This window comes from Pseudorca crassidens, chromosome 4, assembly GCF_039906515.1.
Source record: "Pseudorca crassidens isolate mPseCra1 chromosome 4, mPseCra1.hap1, whole genome shotgun sequence".
Taxonomy (NCBI): Eukaryota; Metazoa; Chordata; class Mammalia; order Artiodactyla; family Delphinidae; genus Pseudorca; species Pseudorca crassidens.
The window spans coordinates 113,718,205-113,744,250 of NC_090299.1; the positions used below are offsets into that span (position 1 = coordinate 113,718,205).

Sequence of the window (26,046 nt, forward strand, 5' to 3'; positions counted from 1 at the left end):
CAAAAACCGTATGCTGACACATATATATGGAATCTAAAAAAAAAAAAGAAAAAAATAGTCATAAATAACCTAGGGGTAAGATGGGAATAAAGACGCAGACCTACTAGAGAATGGACTTGAGGTACGGGGAGGGGGAAGGGTAAGCTGGGACAAAGTGAGAGAGAGGCATGGATATATATACACTACCAAACGTAAAAAAGACAGCTAGTGGGAAGCAGCCACATAGCACAGGGAGATCAGCTTGGTGCTCTGTGACCACCTAGAGGGGTGGGATAGGGAGGGTGGGAGGGAGGGAGACGTAAGAGGGAGGAGATATGGGAACATATGTATATGTATAACTGATTCACTTTGTTATAAAGCGGAAACTAACACACCATTGTAAAGCAATTATACTCCAATAAAGATGTTAAAAAAAAAAAAAGGGCTGGGAAATTTCACCTCAGCTGGATAGCTACTTAGCAGGGACAACTACATACTATAGAAAGAGAAGCATGAATTTGGGGGTACAGCTAGCCCCCTCTGCCACATTCTTCCCATGGGGATCAGGTGGGCTCTCCATCACTCAGGGATGCATGGTAGTCTGTGCCTGTGGGAGATGCTCCCTGGGGAATCTGATAGAAAAACAACAGACCCCGTTTCTACAGCATATCTTAGTCACTGATGATTAGGAGGACAATGCTGTTTGAAAGCACTAGATACATAGATAAACCAGTCTCCTAAACCTGACTGTAAAGCCAAAATTGAGGCTCTTGTAATCCTCACCCATCTCCTAATATTAAAAAAAAAAAAAAAATCTGTGCAGTCAATGCTTTGTGCTTACTTAATACCTGCTGATTAAGATAGCTGATGAAAAATATTTCTGGCATCAGCACACAAATATTCTCAGTCATTTTAGATGAAGAAAATGATCGGAAAGGTTAAACTCCCAAGTAAGTGATTAATATGCAGTAAACTGGGACTTCCCTGGTGGTCCAGTGGTTAAGACTCTGCACTCCCAATGCAGGGGGCCCAGGTTCGAACCCTGGTCAGGGAACTAGATCCCGCACGCCGCAACTAAAAGATCCCACATGTTGCAACTAAAGATCCCACATGCCGCAGTGAAGATTCCGCATGCCACAACGAAGACCCAGCACAGCCAAATAAATAAATAAATATTTTATAAAAAATACAGTAAACTGAATGAATGGCGTGAATTTCAGTTCCTTAAAACCAGCACTTCTCTAAAGTGAGTTACCACTGACTCTCAGAATAGCAAAAAAAAGGGTCTGTTGTATTCAGTGCCAGCGTACTTCCTTATAAATATTTCCCAAATTATAATTCTAATAGTAACTATGGCTAAATGTGTGGCCAGCACAGAGAAAACATAATTTTAAAGGTCTCTGATCTAGACAATCTATTTCAAGAAAACACAAAATAAAAATGCAACTTCAGTCATGCATTTTGTCCCTTCTAGGGAAGCTCATTACCATATTATAACAACATATCCAGGCAGATCTGAGGAAGCCTAGGAAATACTTTTCTTGCCTACTAGGTTGTTTTGCAAAGTTAGATTTTTTTTTAACATCTTTATTGGAGTATAATTGCTTTACAATGGTGTGTTAGTTTCTGCTTCACAACAAAATGAATCAGTTATATATATACATATGTTCCCATATCTCTTCCCGCTTGCGTCTCCCTCCCTCCCACCCTCCGTATACCACCCCTCCAGGCGGTCACAAAGCACCGAGCTGATCTCCCTGTGCTATGCGGCTGCTTCCCACTAGCTATCTACCTTACGTTGGGTAGTGTATATATGTCCATGCCTCTCTCTCGCTTTGTCACAGTTTACCCTTCCCCCTCCCCATATCCTCAAGTCCATTCTCTAGTAAGTGTGTGTCTTTATTCCTGTTTTACCCCTAGGTTCTTCATGACATTATTTTTTTTTTTAAATTCCATATATATGTGTTAGCATACAGTATTTGTCTCTCTCTTTCTGACTTACTTCACTCTGTATGACAGACTCTGGGTCTATCCACCTCATTACAAATAGCTCAATTTCATTTCTTTTTATGGCTGAGTAATATTCCATTGTATATATGTGCCACATCTTCTTTATCCATTCATCCGATGATGGACACTTAGGCTGTTTCCATCTCCAGGCTACTGTAAATAGAGCTGCAATGAACAGTTTGGTACATGACTCTTTTTTTTTTTTTTTTTTAAAGTGGTTTTCTTTTTTTTTTTTTTTTTAATATTTATTTATTTATTTTTGGCTGTGTTGGGTCTTCGTTTCTGTGCAAGGGCTTTGTCTAGTTGCGGCAAGCGGGGGCCACTCTTCATCACGGTGCGTGGGCCTCTCACTATCGCGGCCTCTCTAGTTGCCGAGCACGGGCTCCAGACGCGCAGGCTCAGTAGTTGTGGCTCACGGGCCTAGCTGCTCCGCGGCATGTGGGATCTTCCCAGACCAAGGCTCGAACCCGTGTCCCCTGCATTAGCAGGCAGATTCTCAACCACTGCACCACCGGGGAAGCCCCCATGACTCTTTTTGAATTATGGTTTTCTCAGGGTATATGCCCAGTAGTGGGATTGCTGGGTCATATGGTAGTTCTATTTGTAGTTTTTTAAGGAACCTCCATACTGTTCTCCATAGTGGCTGTATCAATTTACATTCCCACCAACAGTGTAAGAGGGTTCCCTTTTTTCCACACCCTCTCCAGCATTTATTGTTTCTAGATTTTTTGATGATGGCCATTCTGACTGGTGTGAGATATCTCATTGTAGTTTTGATTTGCATTTCTCTAATGATTAGTGATGTTGAGCATTCTTTCATGTGTTTGTTGGCAGTCTGTATATCTTCTTTGGAGAAATGTCTATTTAGGTCTTCTGCCCATTTTTGAACTGGGTTGTTGGTTTTTTTGTTATTGAGCTGCATGAGCTGCTTATAAGTTTTGGAGATTAATCCTTTGTCAGTTGCTTCATTTGCAAATACTTTCTCCCATTCTGAGGGTTGTCTTTTGGTCTTGTTTATGGTTTCCTTTGCTATGCAAAAGCTTTGAAGTTTCATTAGGTCCCATTTGTTTATTTTTGTTTTTATTTCCATTTCTCTAGGAGGTGGGTCAAAAAGGACCTTGCTGTGATTTATGTCATAGAGTGTCCTGCCTACGTTTTCCTCTAAGAGTTTGATAGTTTCTGGCCTTACATTTAGGTCTTTAATCCATTTTGAGGTTATTTTTGTGTATGGTGTTAGGGAGTGATCTAATCTCATACTTTTACATGTAGCTGTCCAGTTTTCCCAGCACCAGCAAAGTTAGATTTAAATGTCAAGTTTGTCAAGCCTAGAGCCTTCTCCATCTTATTTATATCATTAAATAATAAAATTAGAGCTGCATTAAACATTTCAAGCTTCAGGTTGGTAGAAACTATATTAACTTCAATCAAATCAAAATTTTGCTGAACAAATGCATATATTCCAGAAGAGAAACTATTCCAGAAAAGAAAGACTGGATAGTCCACCTTTTTTTTCTTTTAAATTACATATTCATATCATGAATCCGAAGTTCTGCACTAAGTGAGAAACCAAAAACCAGGGACTTGACAAGGAGGATCCTCAATGACTGTGAAGTCTCCGTACCAGCCCTGGACTGTCTATATTCACATGGGAAAGAAGGATGCCTCCAACCAAGAGTCTCCAACCAAGAGCCCACCAAGGCTGAGTGTGGTCCCTACCATGGCAGACGCTCCTGTTCTATAGACCCCAGACCCACTCTGCTTCCTGCCCTTCCGCAGCCTGGGTCTCAAGCCTCCACAGGTTCTGTGAGCAGCCCAGCACCTTCCAAATAGTCCTCTTCTGCTTCAATTGGTGAGAGCTAGTTTCTGCTCCTTGCAGACAAAGACCACTAACAGATATACCCATGCTTACGTCTGAGGACACTGAGGCTCGGAATGATTCTATAAATTGGCAAATGTTACACAATTGGTTGGTAGAACAGCAAAGGAAGGACGCCTAGTCCAGTGTTCTTCCTGCTCTCCTGGGTGGAGTCCTGTTAAGGATTCTCACTCAGAGACTGATTTCTGACTGTCAGATGGACTCGAACTAATCTGGCATGTTTCCTCAGAGGCGATGTTCTCACTTCATCCCTTTGCCCTCATCGCCTGCATCTCACAAAGGAGCCTGGACACTGCACTGTGGAAGCATGCAGCGCCCCCACATCTTATGGCTCCCTTGATCGCAGACATGATTCCTCAAAGCCCCATTCTGTGAGACCCACAAAGCAGGAAGTTTGTCTTTGGTTTTGATTTGGGCTGAATATTCATAACGTCTAGGGTAATCGGGAGGATACGGCTGAACATGATTAGAACAATCTTTTCTTTACAGGTGTTCAGCCATGACTGAGAATTATGCTTCTAAATTTGTGTACTGGAAATGTCACAAATAAGTCCCACCAAGTGGCTCTTCCTGAGCAAGAATATTGCCAACCCCCTTCTCCCCTCACAACAGAGAGGGCCCAGTATCGTGGAACAGAGGCTTTGCAGCAGGGCCATGACCAGAAATGCAGTTGACTGAGAGAGCCCATTCAACAAAGGGGCATTGTCTAAAGGGAAGAAAAAGGCCAGTTCGTTTCAGACATCTCAGTCCTCCTCTCCCCAGTATGCCTTGCACCAAATAGAAACTAATACTGTTTAGAATTTCCTGTTTAGTAAGCAGACGTAAGAATTAAGAGGTAGTCTAGAAAACAGAGTAACAGAGCAGAAAAACACAAGTGTGCTCCCTCATACATCGGAAAGCAAAGAGTTCGCTTAAAATGAAGAAATGCTGTACCCGAGAGGGGAAGATGTACTTCGAATCTCTAATAGGTAAATGATCTTCCCTAAAGTAAAGCTTCTAACAAAGTTTGATTTGTCTGCCTAGAAAACTGTTTCTCTGCAAAATGAAATTATGAAACTTTGATGAAATTATGAAATCATGATGAGCTAACTCTCTGAAAATCTGCTGTTCTTGGCCTGCATAATTAATAGGTTATACTATAAAGAAACACATCAGCCCTGACCCCAAGTGGAAACAAGGTATTCCCCAGGGGGCTGTTCTTGCCTGAATTTACACTCCTGAACTTGGGGACATTCCAGGAAAGTGGTACTTTTTTTTTCAAACAACAAAAATTTATTATCTCACAATTTCTGTACATTAGAAGTCTAGACACAGCCTAACTTGGTCCTCTGCTCAGGGTCTCACCAGGTCTCAAGGTGTCAGCTGGGGCTGTGGTCTTATCAGGAGCTGGGGTCTTCTTCAAGCTCATTCAGGTCATTAGCAGAATTCACTTCCTTGTGGTTGTAGGACTTGGCCTGGTTTCTTGTTAGCTGTCAGCTAACCTCATCCTCACCCTCAGCTGACCTCATCCTAGAGCACCTGTCTCAGGTCTTAGCCATGTAAGTCTCTCACAACATACCGGATTACTTCTTTAAAGCCAGCAGGAGAATCTCTTTCCCTTTGAATCTCAGTCCCTTCTGAATAACTCTCACCCGATTCAGTCAGGTCCATTCCAGACAATCTCCCTTTTGACTCACTCAAAATCAACTGATCTGAGATTGTATCTGCAAAATTTCTTCATCTTTGTCAGGTACTGTAACTTCATCATGGGAGTGAAATCGGTCATATACACAGACCTGTCCATACTCAGGGGGAAGAGCATTATAAAGAGTGTGTGCAAAAGGGGGCAATAATCTTGGGGGCCACCTCAGTATTCTGCCATGTCCTTTCAGAAGGAGTTTCTCTTTTCAGCACTGGTTTAGGATCGAAGTGCTGAGCTGACGGTGTATCAGTGAGTGCCATGACTAAATACCTTATGAGTCCATACCTACAATAACCCTGTGGCTACCATCTGCCATTATTAGCCGGCAGCCAGTGGGGTAATAGTCTTGTTGGTCCAGAAAGCAATCTTTCTCTTTCCATGGAACTACCAGAACATTTGCCTCCCTGAAAACTCAACGTAATCAACTTCTACAGAAAATCTTCCCTGTGAAAAATCAACTTGCCCTCTTACTCTCCTCCTGCTTATTTCATTCTATCCTCCACATTAACCAGCTTTGTGATGTGGGACAAGTCACTTTGCCTCTCTGGGTCTTAGTTCCCTCATTTGTAAAATTCTCAAGAGGTTGTCATAAGTGATCTTGAATCTGTTGCCCAGATCTATCATTCCATTAGTCTGGGTAACCGGCCTGGGGAATCAGGTAGAATGAAATGTGATTATCGTTTAAGGGGAAATGGTGTAATTGAAGGAATCCAAAAGGAAAAGAAGATTCAGGAAGCGTGGTGATTAAAATGATGCATTTTAAGAATAATCACACACACAAAAATACTATCTAAACAGAAAAGCAGAACCATTTTAAAAGTCACTAAATTGAATGTTAGTATACAAAGTCACTGTCCTGGGACATCATCAAAGTTCAGAATGGACACAACCCAGAGGCACACCACACGACATGGTCCCACAACCATCCCTCTGAGTGGTGGCAGTCACTGAACTCTCCATTTCAAACATCTCCATTCATTATTCTCCAGTCATCATTCTCCATTCAAACAGCTTGTCTCAAGGTGACTGTCACAGGCATAACAGTCACCTTATGAATTGTACTTCGGACTTTTTCCAGCACTAACCTAGCTTTTAGTCCTGGCTCCCTCATTTCCTTTAGTTCTTCCACCTGTAAAATGGAGATAACCACAGCTATCTTTCTGAGGAGTTAGTACGAAAAGCAAATAAGAGCACATATTTAACAGTACTTGATACGTTGTGAAAAACGTTCTGCAAATTAGGACGTTAATTTCAGTATTGTCATTAGTAATAATAATTTAGAAACACACCCTGATAGAGTTCTGTTGCTTCTCCTTCTGGGTCACTGAAAAGCGACCTATCTTGGATAAGTGCAACATAAAATTCACCAAGAAAGGCAAATGCCTTTTTATGCATAACAAAGCTCCAAGAGACACAGAGATGTGTTCCTTCACCCTCGAGAACTCTGGACCAAAATATGTCCTTTCAAACTTCTTGGAACCCTGAGAGGCTGGACTGAACATGACTAAGGCATTCCATCCCACTTCTCTCTCCTGATACTTTTTTGTTTCCCAACATTAAATTCACATCCCATCTCATTTAGCTTACTCAAACATTATCCCTATGTCATAATTTACTCCTACTTCCCTTATCATAACTTTTACAAAATACACGGACATCACACCTTACTAACTAAACTTATTTCTTCAAAAGGTTTCCTCTTCACCAGAGTTACACATGCCCATTCTCCATGTACATCCTGGGTGTACATGGCAGCACACGTAGCATAGCTCATGATTCAACTGAACTCTAGATTATTTCCATTTCTATTTCAGCTATTTGTTTTGGACTTTAGTTTCATGTGTTTTAGTAGAAAATTCATTCACATAGTACAAAATTCAAAAGGTACCAAAGAGAATAAAAAATAAGAAATTCTCCTTCATCCCATCCCCAAGCCATTGAGCTTCCCACCCAGCTATAGCCAAGATTAGCAGATTCTACTCACAGTGCTGTTACAGTGATATTTTAAAAATTCGATTAGGCAGCAAGCATAGAATATCCACAATGTGCACTGCTTTAGTGATTAACTAATAATAATTGTTCCAAATTATTGAGCACTTACCGTGGGCCAGGCGCTAGGCACTAGGCTAAACATTTTACATGCCTACCTCTCTTAATCGTCATGATAACCCTTTGCATGGGTTCTATTAATGTCCTAATTTAACAATGAGGAAACTGAGAATGATTAAATTATTCGTCTAAATGTAGACATTAGGAAAATAGACAAAAGACTTATACAGACACTTCAGAAACAAGGATATCCAAACGGCCAATACCTGGGTAAAAATGTATCTATTCACCAGGAAAAAAACCACAAAGAGCTACCAATACACAATCACCAGAACGACAAAAATGAAAAAGACAGAGAATGCAAAACCTTCCAGATCCTCATTAACAGCAGAATGGGTAAATTATGGTATATTCACACAACAGGATGCTATGCAGCAATAAGAATGAAAAATCTACAGCTACATGGAATGATATGGATGAATCTCACAAGTATGACGTTGAGAGAAAGAAGCCAGAGACAAAAAAAAGTATATCATTCTATTCATAAAAAGAACCAAAACAGGCAAAACTACTCTATGTTGCTAGAAATCAGAATAGTAGTTATCCTTAGGGGAGGTGGCGTGTCAGGAAGGCGACCTGAGGGAGGCTTCTGGGATGCTGATAATGATACAGGTTCTGCTTACACCGGTGTGTTCAGTTCATGAAAATTCATTAAGCCACACAGTGGATAAAATTTACATTTATATTTATGTGTATATAATACTGCAATAACCAGTTTTTAAAATTTTATGTCCTCATGAAGTTTACATTCTAGCAGACCCAAGGATATAGTATTTAACAGAAGTAGGTCATGACCAGAGGGTTGAGCAGATGCATCATTGCTTAGCATGGATTTTCCAGGGCCCTGGGACTGCACAGGGAGGATCCTGCTCCTGTGAAGAAGCAGGATTCTGGCTACACTGCTGCCCTCTCACACTCAGGCTTACAGCACCGCTCCACTAGAATTTAACATCCCTCCACTTATAGTTAAAGCAAGTGCTCTCAACCTGGGGCCTTCAGACCCCTAAGGAGCCCTCGGACAGAATTCAGGGTCTGTGAACTTAGATGTGCACTGCTTTAGAGGTTAACTAATAATAATTGTTCCAAATTATTGAGCACTTACCATGGGCCAGGCGCTAGGCACTAGGCTAAACATTATATACTGATTATATCATATAAATACTTTATATTTATATATATTGATCTATATCACTAAGTTCTACTCAACTCAAATTTAGCATTTTCCTCAACTGTGAAGGTAGGCAATAAAGCACAGTAGTATTAAAAGTACCTAAGACAGGCTTCCCTGGTGGCGCAGCGGTTGAGAGTCCGCCTGGCAATGCAGGAGATGCGGGTTCGTGCCCCAGTCCGGGAAGATCCCACATGCCGCGGAGCGGCTGGGCCCATGAGCCATGGCCGCTGAGCCTGCGCGTCCGGAGCCTGTGCTCCGCAACGGGAGAGACCACAAGCGGCCCGCGTACCACAAAAAAAAAAAAAAAAAAGTACCTAAGATTTTATCAACAATTAAAACACCAGATATTTTCATATTCATTTCAGCTGTTGCAGATATCTTGAAATATAATGCACACTTATCATGACTTAGAAAGCTTGGTAACTGTTAGTTCTGCCCCTAGATTTTGTAGTCCATGTGTTAATAAACAAGCATTATATATTACTGTATCACAATTTTGTATTTTTAGTATTTTGATAACTGTATTTCAGTATAATTGGTTACCTTTGTAATGCTCTGTATTCTATTTCTTGCATTTAGAAACATTGTTTTGAAAAAGGATCTGTTAGCATTCCAGATTGCCAAAGGGGTTCATAGAAGGAAAGGTATGTTCATATGCTGGCTACTTTCCACTCTCCACCACGACCACCTCTCCCCTGCATCCCTGCCCCGCGAGTTCTGCATTCTCCACTCTCCCCTGCCTTGCTCTGTGCCCCACAGGTGTGACCCGCTATGGACTCACCACCCAGGCTTCCTTTACTACTGCCCCTCCCCAACTTGGAGGATATATGAATTTCCCCTACTCCCTCCCTGCCTCACTAGGCTTCCAGGGGAGATTTAACTTCTTTGCAGCCACAGCTCCATCTCTCTCAAGGCTCCAATAGCTTTATTCCTGAGGCTTGTCCCTTCCTCCTGTCACCAGTCCCTGAGTTTTTTACCCCTTGTTGGTTCCTTAATTCACCCACACTGCTGGAAATTCCCTTCATTAAACTTTGCTCAGCTTCTTTTGAGAACAATTTCCATTTCTTGCCATCCTGATAACATTTATAGACCCTAGGCTCACGATTTGTAGGCTAAAGCAAGGCTATGACCGCATTCTCATTGGGGGGCAGAGCACAAAAGTGTGTGTGTGTGTGTGTGTGTGTCTGTCTGTCTGCCTGTCTGAACTGCATCCCTGTGTTGGGAGTGGGGAAAGATGCTCAGGGACCCTGAACAATAACACTTTCTCCACCTTCCCATTGCCCTGAAAAACTTTTGGCACCGTCTGAGATGGGAAACCAGACAAGCGATGCTGAGAAAAGGTCATGCCTGAGCTGAATATGTAATATCCAGCAGGAGTTATCCAGGGGAAGTCGGGAGTAAGGGGGACACAATATTCTTAACAGAGGGAGTAGCATTTTCCAAGGCACAAGTGGAGGAGAGCTGCTGCCAGGGGTTCTCCTGCAACTGTCACATGTTAGCAAATAAGTCCAAGCAGCACAGACAAGCAGAAGGAAGCCATTCTTTGAAAAGGCAGAAGAACAGGGAGGGTCTGCTGAAAGGAGATCACTGCTGGAGAGGCACAGTTCTAAATTCCTTACACCTGCCAGATACTCTCCTAGGCATCTCTGATTTCCCAAGGCTGAACCAACAGAAAAAAAGAAACTAGATCAAGTCCTGCTTGCAAAGAAGATCATTTCTCCTAAGATATTTCGAAGCACTTGCCCACCCCTCTCATTGCCCGGGACAATGCTGGCTGACAGCTCTCTGATATGGAAGAGTGAACGGAGGAGCCTGGCCAGGCGGGGAAGGAAGAAAAGAAGGAAGCCTGCCAGGAGCTCACCTCCATATATCAGTGTGCGTGCAAGATAAATAATCCCAGCCAACCCGGGCAGCTATCAAACCAAAGGGCATGTTGCAGGTAGCAAGATAAATCACCACTGTCAATGATGTCTTTGTTTGTTCCCGACAGACTCTGTATCTCCCTCTCCTGACAAAGCAGCCCCAGGAACAGGTTTCTAACACGCACTGCTATCTGGAAATGATAGTGCTTTTAGGGAGAGAAAAATGAGCTTGAGCTCCTGGGTCCAGAAGCCAGTAGACCATTGGCTGTGGGGACTACTCACTAAATACAGGTTAGAAGAAAAATCTATTGGAAACGATAGCTACATGCTGTTTTCACCAAAAGTCATTTCTGTCAATCCAGCAAATCTGAATCACCAGCGCTCCTTCAACAGGCTCATACCATGAATCTTATCCACATTGGCCTTTCAGCAATTCCTCCTGACTCTGTCACACGCATTACACTCACTGGCAAACGCAGCACGTCAGAAGAGCTCCATGGGGATAAGTTTATAAGAGAAATTGGCCATCATTTTAAAAAATTTAAACATAAAAATTGTTTTAGTATCATTCTAGAAATGTCAGAAATAGGCAAATTCTTTATTTCTGGGTAATAATTACAACTATCTATTAGAACTTTGCAAATATGTCCATCAAGCTTTTTGTCTACATAATTTGGGGGAAGGAAACCTCAAATTATCTCAGAACCCGACTCTGCTCACCACCATTTCAGACACTTTAAAATTATTTGGGTAGTGGTTGCCAGGGGCTGGGGGAGGAAGAAATGGAGAGTTGCTATGCAATGGGTATAAAGTTTCAGTCATGCAAGATGAATAAGTTTTAGAAATTTGTTGTCCAACGATGTACCTACAATTAACAATACTGTACTGTACACACAAAAATTTGTTAAGAGGGGTGGATCTCATGTTAAGTGTTCTTACCATGATACAAAAAAAAAAAAAAAAATCATTTGGAGATTCTGATTGTTCCTGAAGCAATGTAGAGCAGAAGTGACGTCCAGACCTAGATTTGGGCACACAGGAGCAAGCTTTGGCAGGAATCACTTTCTGGGAATGAACAAAGAGTCTGGCTGAATACTCAAAACGCTGAGCTAGAATTTCCCCCATTTATATAGCCAGTCTCCTCTCTCTCTCTACTTATTCCTCCTTTTCACACAAACAACAGCAAAAGTCAGAAAAGGTTAAGAAGAGCCTTTTCCTCTTTAAACGCAACAGGAAGTAGGTTACTGTATTATCACAAAGTATCTATCTGTTTTGGTAGAGGAAACCTCCTTACCCTGTATAAAGATAGCTTCTAGGAGTCCAGGTATAACTATGCCTTTCCTGCCTTGAATGACCAAGTCTCTGATCATCTATTTTGCTCATCCACAAGGGTTAGCATGGTGATGGGATTAAGAAAATGGGCCCTGCAGCCGGGCTGCTTGGATTTGGATCCTGGCTCTACCTACCACTTACCACATGCCCTTGGGTAAGTTATTTAACTCCTTTGTGCCTTGGTTTCCCATCTGTAAAATGGGAATAATAGTTTTGCTATGAGGATGAATTTATAAAGCACATAGAATACCCAACTCATATTAAGTGCTAATAAGTATTTGTCGAATAAACAAATAAAAAATAGATCTAGCTACCCCTTTTCCTATGTCCAGCTCTATTATTGTGTTGCCAGCATCTCTCATTCTTGAGTGTTTCTCTGTGGTTGGCTATGCCCATCTTTGCCACTTTCTGTCCTCTCTGATGATGAGGACTCTGGGGGATACAGATCCTCAAACAAACATTTCTTTACTTCATGACTAATGCCTACTCGTCCTTCAAGTCTCCTCTTACATAGCTCTTCCTCCTGGAGTCTTCTCTGAGGAATTAAGTCTCCCTCTTACATGCCCCATAGCACAGTGTTTTTTCTCCACTCATTCATTCATTGAATCAAGAGAAAATTATCATGTAAGGCCCTGTGCTGGGTATTGGAAGCTTACATTCTAGAGAGAAACACATAGAAGGCCTGGAAAACTTTTTGATGAATGGATGAATATACAATGGATGAATATACAAATGACTCACTCATGTATCTGATCCTTACCATTTTCTCCCCACGGGAACAGACAAGAAACTGTCCAGATTACTCAACAATTCTCTGACATCAGCCTATGACAAAGGGATTTGAGGGGGTTAGCCCCATCCCTCTCAGGACCCAGCTGACATGGTGTCCCCTTCAAGGTGCTGCATTTCTGCAGCCAGTGCAACTGTGCAGCACACAGCAGCAGCCTTGACTGTTGCTGGACCCGTTCGGGGCTCTTCAGGATTCATGCAAGTGGACTGTTAGAAAGACTGAGACACTGGGAGTTACAGTGGATGGAGCCGTGCCCAGAGAAGAGGAAAGGCAAGAGTGAAGTTAAAACCAGGCCAAAAGTGAAACTAAACTAAGTTTTGCGAAACTAAAGTTTCACTCTGTAAAGAAACATTCTCCCATGTTACCCTTTCGCTACAATCACCTGAACAACTCGGCAAATTTTCATTCATACCTAAAACACACACATGGGCACTGTGGTACTCTGAGTCTTCCTCATAGATGGCAGAGCTACCAGCTCTGAATTTACCTCCATCTTCAAATGATCCTTTTCAAGTTACTCAGCATAAGCCCTAAAGATTACTCAATATAGCCATCATCCAATTCTTTAATGAGATACAGGATATAGACAGTGAATTTATAGATTTGAGAAATTGCAAGACAAGAAATTTCACACGTAAAAGAAACAACTTTTTTACAAATTAAAACTCTTTGTAAAGCAAGGAGAATGAAAGCAGATCCCGGAAACTACAAGCAAAGGAACTGAGGTTGTCATTATGCCAAAGCCAGAATTTGGGGAAAGCATGGTAATCAGCAGAGACGGACAAATGCAGGTCAGGGGAGAGTGGCAGGCTGGTATTATGGAGAAAGCATTGGGTTTTAAGTCAGAAAACATGGATTTGAGTCCTGATTTGCCTTTTATCAGCTGAATGACTTTGGGAATCACTTATTCTCTCTAGCCTCAGTTTCCACATACATCAAATGGCAATAATCTTTGTTTCTGCTTTAGGTAGCTCATGGGCTTGACGCTAGCTAAGATCAAGTCGGTAATCGGTACGTAAACTCCCAGCAGAGGGCCTGATGTACAATGAGGCTCAATAAATATTCTTTTTTTTTACATTTTTTAATTAGAACGAAATAAATCTCTAACTCAAATGATCAGCTTATATGTTTCAAACTTGGTTCATGTTGAAATATATCAGTCATAAGAGTTTACCATGACTTTTTAAAAGGATAATGATGATGACAGCTAACACTTATTGAACATTTTTAATGGATATGCCAGGCACTATGCTAAGAGCTTTGCACACACTCATTTATTCCTCACATTATTCCTGACGTAAGTTTATCATTACAGAGGGGGAAATGGGCACAGGGAGATTAGGCCACATCCATAATTACAGTAAATAAGTGATGAAGCATTTGTTAAAATTTACTTAAAAAGCAAAGTGGAAAATTTGATTGACAGGGGAAAGATATGAAAAAAATATGCAAATAAATTTGAGAACATATATCCATTTTATCTCTTATCATATTTCCTACCAAACAGAAGAATGCATCTCTCAGGGCTCTCTCTCCCCCATTCCTGCTAGCTTAAGGCTTCTCCTACTGCCAAAGAGTCCTGACTTCCGGGTGCCAGCCTTGCCAGTGCTTGGCAGGTCAGCCAGAACCCTGAGAAAGATGCTCAATCTTTACTTTGCCTTTTAGATCATAAAGAGATTTCTCAAAAACAATATATTTTTATGAAGAAGACATTGTGCCTGTGACTCAAGTTAACAAATTTTTTGTCTTTTCAATTTTCAGAGAATGAGTTAGTGCTCTAATACCACACTGTGGTTAAAAGCGTACACCATGTGATCTGGAGCCAGGAGTGCCTGCCTGCCTTCCAGTGCTGGCTCCTCTACTTTTGAGCTACGTGAGGTTGGTGGAGAGCTCGCTTCCACCAATTGGAATGTTGAATGAAAGAGAGAGCCATGAAATGTAGCCTGGAAAGAACAAGCAGTGGAGATCAGAGTGCTGACAAGTCCAGGTGGAAAATCAAGAGCGTAGCCATCTCAGTGAGATCAAAGAGCCAGTATGTGAGATTTAAGAGCAACGCAAAGAGAGTGGGTAAGAGCGACAAGTGCAGTGTCTGGGCCTCAGAGATGGACCAGTCCTCGCTGAAGCCTGTGCCAACGGAGGGGCCATGGAAGTAAGATGCACTTCTCACAGTCCGAGAATGTCTTCACTGCTGTACCAGAGCACGGCGAAGACAAGTGCACACTGAAGTGGATACAGTATGCTCAAAGATGATTTCCACTGAGACATGATCTGTAGAAGGCTTAGAAATGAGTGAATATGAATTTGGACACACTGCAGAGATTGCCCCTTGAGGTCGGGTTTCTTTGTGATTTGGGGAATAATCATTGAACCTTGGCAAGTTGACAGCAAGAGCCAACGAGCCTTAGAAATAATGGCACAAACCTGTTCTCCATGACCCAAAGCCATAACATTTTTCCAAGCTCTTGGAGCAAGAGCCATCAGCGTAAGAGGTCCCCCCAGCAGGAGTTCCTCACTCAGTCTGCTCAATCTGACTTTCCCACACACCCTGCCAAGAACACCTCCCACCAGCCTCTCTAAAACTCCGATCATGTCACCTTTCCTCGCAACACCTCCGAGGAAGAAACACTTGCAGAAATCAGGAAATGAATCAGGAAATGAACAGAGAACTTCATCAAGGTCAAGCACATGGCTAAACTGTACAGGGTGCCCTGTATGTGACAGAACACAAACTAAAAGCAAATGGAAATTAGCTTTGGCGTATTATACGCACAATTCAGTGCAAAGTACAGCCCTGTGAGTCTTCTGGCTCTGTCTAGAAAGAGAACTTTAGTAAATATATCTTTGTTGCTATCCAGGGCACCTGCCACAAAGATACAAAATACAAAATAACAGCTTATTCCCGGGTTCATAAAAGCTCTCGGAGAAGAAGGATTAAAGCTATCTATGCCTCTGGGGACATCCCATTTTACATCAACAAATGTTGTGTCATCTGTAACCTTGCCAATTTCCATTCAAGAACTTCCAATTATTCATATTGCTAGGGGGTGAATTCTGGTTTTCTTGCTGATAATTCCATTACCTCTTCTCCAACCCCCTCCCCCCAAAAAAACAGATTATAGGCGTTTCTTGAGGAAAAAAATTATAAACAAACTGCAAGTTCAACCTTCCAGTGCTACAAAGCTGGGTGCTATTTTCTGTTGTCTCAAATGACCTCTTAAAACCACATGAAATAAACCTATTTTATTTTCACACACATCATTGTGTCCCTGTGGGTTGTAGAAAAGCATTTTCAGTCAGTCACTAACTGTTCCACGTGGATGTGAAGTTTTCTTTATTGTCCTGCTACCGGGGCATCTCAGATTTGTACAGGGGGAAGGTAGGCAGAACTCGCGGGGGAGCGTGGGGGGCAAAAAGGAAGTTAGGAAGGAGGGCCTGGTCTGCTAATCCCAATGATGGCCATGGCAGTGGAAGGGTTTGCCCCTGACTGGAGCCCAAAGGTTACAGATCGGCAGCTACGTGGGCCTGAGAATCAGACAGATTATAGAACTCATTTTCAGGCTGCTGACGGTGAAGAGCATAAATTAACATTTCATTCCCCCCAGTCACTGCAGCTGCTGGAAGACATGATTGATCTAACATCTGGCCTCCCTACAAGGGATGTGCTCATGCTTTCTCCCAGCACTCTCCACTTCTTTATGAGCTCAGCTTTTCATCACCAGACAAATATCTGGGCTTGAGCCTCGGGACCATCAAGCAGCAGGCAACCTGCTGGGGTCGTTACATCTCCACATCCTGTCTGTGCAGTAACAGTTAACTGAACAGCAAAAGCTAGTGATCTGGACTTCCCTGGTGGCACAGTGGTTAAGAATCTGCCTGCCAGTGCAGGGGACATGGGTTCGAGCCCTGGTCCGGGAAGATCCCACATGCCACAGAGCAACTAAGCCCGTGCACCACAACTACTGAACCTGCGCACCACAACTACTGAAGCCTGTGCACCTAGAGCCCGTGCTCCACAATAAGAGAAGCCACCGCAATGAGAAGCCCGTGCACCACAATGAAGAGTAGCCCCCGCTCGCCGCAACTAGAGAAAGCACACGCATAGCAACGAAGACCCAACGCAGCCAAAAATAAATAAATGAATAAATAAATTTATATATATAAAAAAAAAAAAGCAGTGATCCTGTAGTCAGTGGGCTCAACAGCATCAGGACCCATAGAAGGTCCCCTTTCAGGTTACAAGTCTTCCCCATCCTTCAGGGCTCTGTTAACACTTTTCTGTGTAAAAATGCACACATCTGAGCAAAGTGGACTGGGTTTGCAGGCATGGCTAAATGTAAAGGAATTCGTGTGGTTCATTCCCCTTAAAGTAATTATTAGCATTTGGTCTGTTTCTTTTCATGACATCACCCTTTAACCAACAAATGTTTCCAAGAGCTTTTTCTATTATCAGTCATCTGATTTACTGGCTTGTCTGAGAGTTGAGCCCACAAGGTGCCTGATGGAGAAGGAAGTGGGGCTGCCAGAACACTGAGGTGGGGACTTTTCTCTGAGGCACCAGAGAGGCCCTTTTTACTGTTTTGCACAAAGACCTCCCTGACGCCAGCAGCAACCTGAGTAACACCAGCCATTGCTGTAAAATCTATGCCACGTCCTCTAGAGGTCATATGAGGGCTCTGTAGTGTGGGCACAGCTCAGACCCAGTACATGTCAGCTGGCCACCGAGGGAATTCTGTATATGTTCAATGCAAACTGTCTTCCTTTTTTCGAAGAGTAGGTGGAAGACAGGAAGGCTTGAAATAATGCTTGCTGTGTTTTTGGCTTATCAGAAAGGATGGATCAGTTACTGAGAGACTGAAGAATTTGGAAGCAAAGGTTGTATTTTCATCTTTTCTGAGGACTGAGACTTGGAAAGAGAATGATATGGGAGGTGCTAAAGAAAATGAGGTTTTCTAGACTAAGGTTTACAATATAGATAAATATGCTTCATGATTGGCTAGACTAAGCTTATCCATTTAGCAATTATATATTAAGCCCTTGTTATGTCTCAGGCACTGAAGGAACGTATTTCAGGAAGACGGTGAAGAATGGGTTTGCCTGGCGCCACCACTTAAGACAGGTGCAAGCCAAGCAGAAGGAGTGACCTTGTCTGGGAGAGAGTGGATTAGCTTAAAGAACTGGGGGTGGGAGCACCTAGAGGGTTGAGGAAGGGGCAATGACAACTGTGTTCAAATGTGTGAAGAGCTGTTATAAGCAATTAGATTAGTTCTGTTCAGCCCTTAACTGTTAGACTCATGGATAAAAGTGTTGAGCAGGCAGAGTTCGGGTCTCACTGGAAATAAGAACCTTCAAACCATTATTACTGAAGCCTTGAGTACTAATGATTTTTTCGTCACAGAAGATATTCAAGCAGGAGTTGAACAACTACTTGTCCTGGATGCTAAAGTGGGAATTCAAGCAGCACAACAGAGGGTGAATGAATCTAAAGTGCTTTCTGATCCTTAGATTCCATGAGATTCTTAAAGAAGAGAGCCTTATGCTTTTCATGTCAGTTCTGGGGCACCAACTCCTTCCCAGTCTTCTACTAGACTTGTTAAATTTGAATAAAACACATGTTCTAATAAGATCATAAAATGTGTTTTATTTTTGTTGCACCCTAACATTTATGAATTGATTTGATTCATACCTTCTGTTTATCTCATTTTGTAAATAAGAAAACAGAGAACATTTGAGTTCAATACAACAGCAATCAAGAAAGGGTTCACTGTGGAATACTACTCAGTCATAAAAAAGAAGGAAATAATGCCATTTTTCAGCAACATGGATGGACCTAGAGATTATCATACTAAGTGAAGTAAGTCAGAAAGAGAGAGACAAGTACCATACGCTATCACTTATACGTGGAATCTAAAATATGACACGTATGAACCTATCTATGAAACAGAATCACAGACATAGAGAACAGACTGGTGGTTGCCAAGGGGGAGGGGGTTGGGGGAGGGATGCAGTGGGAGGATGGGGTTAGCAGATGTAACCTTTTATATATAGAATGGATGGACAACAAGGTCCTACTGTATAGCACAGAGAACTATATTCAATATCCTATGATAAACCATAATGGAAAAGAATATAAAAAAGAATATATATATATATGTATAACTGAATCACTTTGCTGTACAGCAGTAATTAACACAACACTATAAATTAACTATAGTTCAATTAAAAAAAAGGAAGGGTTCATTGTACTAATGTTCTGTTTCTTGAGCTGGATGGTGAATATAGTAACTTATTCCACCTATCTGTCTGTCTGTTTGTCTGTCTATCTACCTTCCTATTTGTCTAACTAGAATGCTGCAACTGAATTATAAAGACAGAAAAATAGCTAACATTAGAATGCCCACACTCTTTCTACTTTAGAGCCTATAACTTAAACTAGCCCTATGTAAGATTAATAAAATATACTCTTATGGTAAAGATTTTTTAATTTGGCTTCTAGATATTTGACCTCATAAAAACTTCACAATTACTACTCAAATTGCATTGCCTCTCTCTTGGCTTTGTGATTATATCAACTTCTCCCTTGAATTCCCCAGGCCACTCAGGATATTACAAAATGAAAACAAACAACTGTCAAATCTCAAATCTAATCAAATGTACCATCCTTCTCAGGATGTCCTCTTTTTGTCTTTCTCTACCCCTCACATGGCCTACCCAACCCCCTTCAATATGCGCACGCACACACACACACACACACGTACCTGCATACATGCACACACATACTCCTCTGAAAAATTCATTGTCTGATTCCTGGCGGCTCTGAACACTGGCAAATTGCACAGCATCGGAAAATCCATATATATTCTAGTAGGCTGTGAAAAAGAATTTCCCCTGGAATTTGATGAGATGACCACCCAGAATCAGAATAACACTTATTCAAGACATCTAAAACAGGCTGGACAAAGCACTAGAGATTATGATGTAAAGATCAATTCTCCCCTAGCAAAGAAATAGACTAGGTGATTTAATGTACTTTTCCCATTGTTAATTTCTATGATCTTGAGATTAATTTGAATGCAAACTGAACCATTTGAATAATAGCTCAAGAAAAGAACTTGGTTGCTAATTTAATAGGTGCCAGGGTGTGAAAATTTATTGTCATGATTATAGTAACTGAAACTAAGATTGTAAAAATATTTTTGCAGAATATTAAACAGTTCTATAGTGACTAGGGCCACACACATATACATACAACATAGCAAGCTCTCTTTTATCATGAGTTTATATTCTTCTTTAAGTGAAAAAGGCGTACCAAGATGCTGTTGGGTTAGAATTGCCTTAGTACATCTCACTCTGATTTGTCATGGTTGCCTAAGAGAGACGAGAGACAGCTCCTAAGTAAGAAGATCACTTAGGACTGAAAGATGGCTGAAAGCTAGAACAAATACTCAAAACTGTAATTTTAAAGGAGGTACATGGCAGAGATGGGGGTGTGGTAGGGAGACATCCTCAACATTTGCATTTTGGGATTCACATTTGCTTCTTTCAGCAGCATCTGTAGATCAAAGACACATCTTGCCCTTGTCTTTCTACTGTGAATTCCCTAATGGTTTGTATAAAATGCTCTAACTATAAGCATATACGTAAATGTTTGCATTTGCACATACATTATGGTACATATTGCCTGAGAGATAAAAGAATAAATGACAAATACTTCCATATCCAATTAATAAAGAGAACAAAAAATGTATCACAATGACTTTGTATTTTGTTTGTTGATTTGGTTTTTGGATAAAGGAAAAGTCAGAAGAGAATCAAAACAGATGAGAAGGGGTTCATCTCCTAATTGCCAAAAACCAATCAAAAGTTTAGTAATAACACCCATATTTTATTGGACATCCACTACATGCACAGTTTGTATCATTCTCTTAAATCCTTATAAAAATTGTGCATGTAGGCGTTGTTATCCTCATTCTAGAGACAAAGAAACCAAGAATCAGAGAGGTTAATTACCTTGTCCAAATAAGTAAGTGGCAAAGTAAAACTATCATCTAAGACCAAAGCCCCTGTTATTTCACCTGCATGTCTCAGTATCCACCATGGATATATAATGGGAGATGGTCCAGATTGAGAAATGGTGATTGGGCCTGTCTTTTAGGGTTATTTTTAATTTAGACACCAGTATCCTCTCAAATAATTTTGCCACACCTGACAGCCCCTACAGAAAGAGTAATAAAGTCTTGATTTTGCTAAACATTGGACTGATACTGGTTTAATTTAGATCTTCAGACACTGACTGTATTTTAACATATATTCTCGTGGATCTGACTCAAAGATGCAGGTAAGCACTATGGGAATTTCAGACAACACAAAAGATACACTGAGGTGAAGAAAGGGTGGAGGACATATCCTGGGACTTGTGAAGTCCCAGCTTAGACAGGTGGTAAGAATTCTATACTGTTTCCTTTCATGACTTTTGTAGTTTTCAGCCCAGACACTTCCTTACATAGGTTAGTGTGGAGAGCGTCCATTGGGTGGATTCTGTCCAATCACTTATGACATATTTAGATCTGGACTTTACTTCTTCCTGTTGTCACCTGCTCATTCAATGACTTCATAAGATAGTGGTGCAAAGACAATCAGCATTTGGTCTCAGAGACACAATCCCCAGAAGTAGGTTTCTTCTAATGCAGAGGTTGCATGTACCAGGGTACAGCAATCAATTAACAAATATTTACCGAGTGCCTGAAGCAAGTAGGACACTGAGGAGAATACAAAGAAGCGTTCCCTCAAATGCTTAAAATCCAGCTGGGAATTTCAAAAGACAAGTAATGAGTGTAGGTGACAAGTGATGGCTCTGGCCTGGCACTAGGCTCTGCAGCTTGGCCTGGATCCAGCCCAGGAATAAATCTACTCTTAAGCAGAAGGGATTACGCAAGCTGCCTGTGAAATCAGATCAAGTCTGTAAAGGACCAAACAGTCCCTGCCACACAGCAGGCACCCAATGAAGATGGTTTTTACTCTCTCCCCTTTCTCTCCCATTACTCCAGGGAATAGCGCCAAGCTCCCCTTGCAGTCAACCAGCGTCAGTGTTGCCCCCAGTCCTGATAACAGGACTTTTCTTTCTTCTTGAGCCCTTGGCTCCACTAGTTCAAGAACTCTGCCCTGTTCCCCAGCTTGGTTACCTGCCCACATCCCAGACCCTTAACAATTGAGGGCTCCATGCCCTGCTTTTGCTTGTCACTCCCCAAAGGACTAGCATTCCAAGCCACTTAGTGGCAGGAGCTTGCTCCAACAATGCCTATGGCCTGTTTGCCTGCTGTTTCAGATATTGCCTGCTCTGAAGTTTCTTATGCCCCACATGGGTCATGCAATTAGACAACAAATATCGATTCATTCCAGTGTACTGGCTGCCTAGAATACTTTGTGGGAAAGAAGTCCAAGGCCTTGTCTAGTTTCCAGAAAATAGGACGTCATGCTCAATTAGTGATAGCTGTTCTTGGCATGGAAGCGTAGGGCTGGTGGGTACAAGAGCTGTATCCTTCCTAACCCTGTTTCACAGAGTATTATCTTTTCATTACTCTCCTCACTCAGTACCATGTTTAACTTACCACACTTACCTAGTTGGATCTGTCCCTCTGACCCTACTTCAAAGACTCAGAATTGATACAGATCCAAATCCAAGTCTCCCCCGTGGCTTCACTATCCTATTGTCCAAGAAATCCTAAACTTAGCAGAATAAAAATTATATAGTTCAGACACCAGAAATACACCTACACGTGGAACAACTCCTACAGAACACCTACTGAACGCTGGCAGAAGACCTCAGACCCCCCAAAAGGCAAGAACCCCCCCACGTACCTGGGTAGGGCAAAAGAAAAAAGAATAAACAGAGACAAAAGGATAGGGACGGGACCTGCACCAGTGGGAGGCAGCTGTGAAGGAGGAAAGGTTTCCACACACTAGGAAGCCCCTTCGCGGGCAGAGACTGCGGGTGCCGGAGGGGGGTAAGCTTTGGAGCCGTGGAAGAGAGCGCAGCAACAGGGGTGCGGAGGGCAAAGCGGAGAGATTCCCGCACAGAGAATGGGTGATGACCCGGCACTCACCAGCTTGAGAGGCTTGTCTGCTCACCCGCCGGGGCGGGCGGGGCTGGGAGTTGAGGATCGGGCTTCGGTCGGAGCGCCGGGAGAGAACTGGGGTTGGCGGCGTGAACACAGCCTGCAGGGGGTTAGTGCGCCACGGCTAGCTGGAAGGGAGTCCGGGGAAAAGTCTGGACCTGCCGAAGAGGCAAGAGACTTTTTCTTCCCTCTTTGTTTCCTGGTGCACGAGGAGAGGGGATTAAGAGCGCTGCTTAAAGGAGCTCCAGAGACGGGCGCGAGCCGCGGCTAAAAGCGCGGACCCCAGAGACGGGCATGAGATCCTAAGGCGGTTGCTGCCGCCACCAAGAAGCCTGTGTGCGAGCACAGGTCACTGTCCACACCCCCCTTCCGGGAAGCCTGTGCAGCCTGCCACTGCCAGGGTCCAGTGATCCAGGGACAATTCCCTCGGAAGAACGCACGGCGCGCCTCAGGCTGGTGCAACGTCACGCCTGCCTCTGCCGCCGCAGGCCCGCCCCGCACTCCGTGCCCCCCCCCCACTCCGGCCTGAGTGAGTCAGAGGACCCGAATCAACGGCTCCTTTAACCCCGTCCTGTCTGAGCGAAGAACAGACGCCCTCCAGCGACCTACACGCAGAGGCGGGGCCAAATCCAAAGCTGAGCCCCTGGGAGCTGTGAGAACAAAGAAGAGAAAGGAAAATCTCTCCCAGCAGCCTCAGAAGCAGCGGATTAAAGCTCCACAATCAACTTGATGTGCCCTGCATCTGTGGAATACGTGAATAGACAACGAATTATCCCAAATTAAGGAGGTGAACTTTGAGAGCAAGATTTATGATTTCTTCCCCTTTTCCTCTTTTTGTGAATGTGTAAGTGTATGCTTCTGTGTGAGATTTTGTCTGTATAGCTTTGCTTCCACCATTTGTCCGAGGGTTCTATCAGTCCTTTTTTTAGTTTTTTTTTAATTTTTTTCTCTTTTTTAAATAATTATTTTTTTATTTTAATAACTTTATTATATTTTATCTTACTTTATTTTACTTTATCTTCTTTCTTTTTTTCCTTCCTTCCTCCTTCCTTCCTCCCTTCTTCCCTCCCTCCCCCCCTCCTTTCTTTCTTTCTTTCTTTCTTTCTTTCTTTCTTTCTTTCTTTCTTTCTTTCTACTTCTACTAATTCTTTCTTTCTACTTTTTCTCCGTTTTATTCTGAGCCGTGTGGATGAAAGGCTCTTGGTGCTGCAGCCAGGAGTCAGTGCTGTGCCTCTGAGGTGGGAGAGCCAACTTCAGGACATGGTCCACAAGAGACCTCCCAGCTCCACATAATATCAAATGGCAAAAATCTCCCAGACATCTCCATCTCAACACCAGCACCCAGCTTCACTCAACGACCAGCAAGCTACAGTGCTGAACATCCTATGCCAAACAACTAGCAACACAGGAACACAACCCCACCCATTAGCAGAGAGGCTGCCCAAAATCATAATAAGTCTACAGACACCCCAAAACACACCACCAGACATGGACCTGCCCACCAGAAAGATAAGATCCAGCCTCATCCACCAGAACACAGGCACTAGTCCCCTCCACCAGGAAGCCTAAACAGCCCACTGAACCAACCTTAGCCACTGGGGACAGACACCAAAAACAACGGGAACTACGAACATGCAGCCTGCAAAAAGGAGACCCCAAAAACAGTAAGATAAGCAAAATGAGAAGACAGAAAAACACACAGCAGATGAAGGAGCAAGATAAAATCCCAGCACACCTAACAAATGAAGAGGAAATAGGCAGTCTACATGAAAAAGAATTCAGAATAATGATAGTAAAGATGATCCAAAATCTTGGAAATAGAATAGACAAAATGCAAGAAACATTTAACAAGGACCTACAAGAACTAAAGATGAAACAAACAATGATGAACAACACAATAAATGAAATGAAAAAATCTCTAGATGGGATCAATAGCAGAATAACTGAGGCAGAAGAACGGATAAGTGACCTGGAAGATAAAATAGTGGAAATAACTACTGCAGAGCAGTATAAAGAAAAAAGAATGAAAAGAACTGAGGACAGTCTCAGAGACCTCTGGGACAACATTAAATGCACCAACATTCGAATTATAGGGGTTCCAGAAGAAGAAGAGAAAAAGAAAGGGACTGAGAAAATATTTGAAGAGATTATAGTTGAAAACTTCCCTAATATGGGAAAGGAAATAGTTAATCAAGTCCAGGAAGCACAGAGAGTCCCATACAGGATAAATCCAAGGAGAAATACGCCAAGACACGTATTAATCAAACTGTCAAAAATTAAATACAAAGAAAACATATTAAAAGCAGCAAGGGAAAAACAACAAATAACACACAAGGGAATCCCCATAAGGTGAACAGCTGATCTTTCAGCAGAAACTCTGCAAGCCAGAAGGGACTGGCAGGACATATTTAAAGTGATGAAGGAGAAAAACCTGCAACCAAGATTACTCTCCCCAGCAAGGATCTCATTCAGATTTGATGGAGAAATTAAAACCTTTACAGACAAGCAAAAGCTGAGAGAGTTCAACACCACCAAACCAGCTTTACAACAACTGCTAAAGGAACTTCTCTAGGCAAGAAACACAAGAGAAGGAAAAGACCTACAATAACGAACCCAAAACAATTTAGAAAATGGAAATAGGAACATATATATCGATAATTACCTTAAATGTAAATGGACTAAATGCTCCCACCAAAAGACACAGATTGGCTGAATGGATACAAAAACAAGACCCATATACTTGTTGTCTACAAGAGACCCACTTCAAACCTAGAGACACACACACACTGAAAGTAAGGGAATTGAAAAAGTTATTTCATGCAAATGGAAACCAAAAGAAAGCTGTAGTAGCAATTCTCATATCAGACAAAATAGACATTAAAATAAAGACTATTAGAAGAGACAAAGAAGGACACTACATAATGATCAAGGGATCCATCCAAGAAGAAGATATAACAATTGTAAATATTTATGCACCCAACATAGGAGCACCTCAATACATAAGGCAAATACTAACAGCCATAAAAGGGGAAATCGACAGTAACACATTCATAGTAGGGGACTTTAACACCCCACTTTCACCCATGGACAGACCATCCAAAATAAAAATAAATAAGGAAACACA

At 42.2% G+C, this 26,046-nt stretch overlaps 1 protein-coding gene and 1 non-coding gene across 2 annotated transcripts in view; one reads left to right on the plus strand and one right to left on the minus strand.

Annotated features, from left to right (window-relative positions):
• RASGEF1B (RasGEF domain family member 1B) overlaps window positions 1-26,046 on the minus strand; it is a 590,808-nt gene that overhangs the window by 504,815 nt on the left and 59,947 nt on the right. The window lies entirely within an intron of this gene.
• On the plus strand, window positions 961-1,033 carry TRNAG-CCC (transfer RNA glycine (anticodon CCC)). Its single transcript has one exon. It is a non-coding gene; the product is annotated as a tRNA-Gly (tRNA).